The 3,456-nt window shown below is 33.7% G+C and overlaps 1 long non-coding RNA gene across 1 annotated transcript; it reads right to left on the bottom strand.

Moving 5' to 3' along the window:
* Positions 1-270: 270 nt before the first annotated feature.
* On the bottom strand, positions 271-3,456 carry LOC112719760 (uncharacterized). Its single transcript, XR_003161887.3, has 5 exons — positions 2,981-3,456; positions 2,341-2,422; positions 1,215-1,282; positions 788-916; positions 271-507 (listed from the first exon to the last, which is right to left on the bottom strand). It is a non-coding gene; the product is annotated as an uncharacterized lncRNA (long non-coding RNA).

The following is a 3,456-nucleotide window of genomic DNA, read 5'->3' as shown; positions in this document are numbered from 1 at the left end:
AAACAGGCTTTTGCCACACTTTTAAAACGTGCAAAAGAAGTGTAGCAATATTTTTTCGCGCGCTTTTAAAGCATGCCGAAAAGTGGACATATAGCCACGCTTTTAGAAACATGCCGATTGAGTTGGTTTTGGCTACGCTTCGAAAGCGTGCCAATAGGAGACATACAACCACACTTTTGATGCGTGGCTTACTAGGTAGAACCTTTTGTCACGCATTCAAAGCGTGGCGTATTTCTTTGTCAAATTAAAAAAAGGGAGAAAATAAGAAAGTTTATAAAGAATTGATTTTTTATTGGTTTACATGAATTATTTACATGCTATAATTATAATTAAAAAAAATTACAATTCTATAACAAAACTAATAATTTAATTTACACACTACAAATGTAATGCAAATAAGCCAATAACAACCTCTGTTTCAAGCTAAAATATGGAGAAAAATGCTTGACCCATTTTTGGCAAATTTACCGAGAAATCATCAATTGAGTGTTGATTACCTCATCAGTTCTGCAAATTACAAAAAAGCAACACAGATCAATAAAAGAATGGGAAATCTTTTGTCTATACATGAGGTCATAGAATTATAAGGCAAACTAACCCATGATGCAGAACTCTACAAATGAATTCATAGAAGATGATCACCAAAGAAGTAGCAAGAAATTCAAAAAAGAAAAGGAAAGAAATTCATAATCATAAGGAATCCAACAGTCAAAATCAAGGCACTGCACTACACTACACAACATCATGTGATTCTTGTTTGATTATAATAGTTGACATGTAGACTTACTAATTGATCAGCAAGCATTAACACTGTCTTCAGTGTAAACTTCCTGTTGCAATAATTGAATAAATCTTCCAAGCTTGGTCCAAGAAGGTCAATAGCCATAATGTTGTAGTCTCCTTCAACTCCAAACCACTTTAGGTGGAGAATCCCAATTTCAATAAGGAACCAAATTGGATTACTCAAAAGAAAACATCATGATTATTTTATGAGAAACTTGGAGTCTTAATTATTTGATTTTACTATAAATGCATGATTTCAAAATTCATAGTTTTGATTGCATTAAGACTAGAAGATTCTGGACAACAATCATTTAAAATTTTCAAACTTGAGAAAGCAGAAACCATTTTTCAAGTGAAAATTTTCTATTAGGTAGTACCTAAGACTTTTAGCACAGACAATGCTGAAAAGAAATAGACGTATATATACTTACTCCCTTCTTGAAGAAGCACATATATTTGATTCATAATGAAGCTGTGGATGCTTTGTCTTCACAGATTCCTGAAAAATTTTGGAGGGTAGTAAGTTATCACGAAGAATTACACTATTATAAAGAATCAAAACACAGAAGAACGATGAACAATTCAAGACAAAATGGCATGTAAAAATTGAAGAAAAAATAAGCATGCATCCATAAAGCTTTAATGTGTCATTTCATTTTATATGCCACTTCATAACTCAGAGATCTTATCAATTCTACGTAACCTTAATAAGTATTGCTCTAATTATTGTCCTAAATTAAATGTAGATAGTAAGACAGACGAAATTTCCCATTTTTTAATGTTAAGTTCTTTAGATGTTTAGCAATAAATTATCTCAAAAGTCATGTATCCTAACTAGAATTCAAATATCTTTTTGGAAGAAATCTTGCTAATTCTTTTTTCTAATTTACTCTCCAGGTTTTTGAGGTCCCTGACAATCATATTGCTCAATGACTCACCCAGAATTTGCCTTATATATATATATATATATCAAACCGTCCACAAATTCACATGATTAAAAAAATCTGATCATTCCATATCTTTATTCATTCGTTTCTATCACTTTAAGCAACTCTACTTAGAATTGGAAGAAACATATTTTTAATGCTTAAAATTGAATGACATATGTCAAAGCCATTGTTTCAGACAACACCCAACTTGATTAAAAATGCACATATCAAAGAGATCAATTCTTTTAACCCTCAAGAAGAATGAGTAAGTAGGCTTTATTGAGTCATAATGTTTAAAAGAGACACTTTGGTTTTTACTTTTTACCAATCCCCTAAATAAGTTGTCAAGACAATTTCAATGCTTTCAATGGCATCCTCCAATGCCTCCAATCTTTTAATAGCCAATTTACAAACTGTATTTATACTATAAAACCTAAAGCTATAATCTTATTGTTCCTAAACTACATACATTATAATTTCTTTGACAAATGAACAATAAATTCTTCACACTTGGTTTCTAATTCTTATGCAATCAAAATAAGCACAAGATGCATAGTTGCAATTGCTACTATAAGCTTTGATCTAATAATATTGATGAGTCATAATGGGAGGTCTAGTTTCAGTTTACCTTCTTGTGCTTCAGTTGTGTTTGAGCTTCAATTAATGGTCGTGTGGGACCATGATGAGAGAAGGTTCTTGAACTGTGGGTCCTGTTTCACCAAACATCAAAGTTTGTAAATGCTCAGCTCTTACTACTTAACCCTTTCAAACAATCTTCAAACTCCTAAAATCATTGATTTCAAAAAAAAAAAAAAGAAATCTTATCCAGGTTGTTAAAGTTTCAACAAACCCTATTTAGCACAAACTCAGTAATCAAATAAATAAATAATTTCTCAGAAACAATCATCTGTTTACTCATTGCAAAAACATCAACATAAGCAAATTTCTTGTATACATCCTGAAAAGTTAAAATACAAAGATCATAAATACAGATATTTATTAATTAATCCTTGAACTATTAAACATAAGGTAAATCCAATAAAGATTGATATTAAACATTGTCAATCACTTTAACCCCAAAAAACTTTCACGGACAGAAACCCAAACTCAAAACTGACATCTAAATTTCCACAATGCAACAACTTAAAAGAAGTGGGAGTGAGCTTTGACGCCAAAAATAATAAATAAACGATAAAACTGATCAAAATTTCTTGAATTTGTAGAAACTTTGGGAACCATAGTTTCTGTTAGATCTATGGTTTATTTACCGAAAGCAATGTTGGCGGCAATAACGACATTGCGGAGGAGTCGGTGGGAAACAGTGGTGTAGAGCCTAAGAGCTGTTGCGGGGTTCGTCGGAGTGACAATGAGCGCTGCTGCGATGCCGCTGGCAGCGGCGGAGTCAGTAAGAGAGAGCTTCTTTCCTGCAAACCATGGAGAAAAGGACTGAGGATGGTAGAAAAGATCACTAACGATGGCGGAGAAGACGTCTGATGATGGAAGTAACGAACGGTGATAGCCGGGCAAAAATCGAAGATGGTGGTGTGGGGAAAAGGCTTGGGGTTGCTGGTTGCCGCCATGAGTGAGGGACTATTGGCCGTTACCGTGAACCGCCATGGTCAATGAGGAGCTTTTGACCGTCGGTGGCTACTGGCTAGGGTAGTATGCTCTCTGCTAGGGTTCAAATTTGGGAGAAGAGAAGAATGAGAGTGCTGCAGATGATTTTAGGGTTATGTTAAAAGAT

Source organism: Arachis hypogaea, chromosome 11, assembly GCF_003086295.3.
Source record: "Arachis hypogaea cultivar Tifrunner chromosome 11, arahy.Tifrunner.gnm2.J5K5, whole genome shotgun sequence".
Classification (NCBI taxonomy): Eukaryota; Viridiplantae; Streptophyta; class Magnoliopsida; order Fabales; family Fabaceae; genus Arachis; species Arachis hypogaea.
The sequence above is the reverse complement of the archived record's forward strand: the minus strand, read 5'-3'. Positions and strand labels throughout refer to the sequence as shown.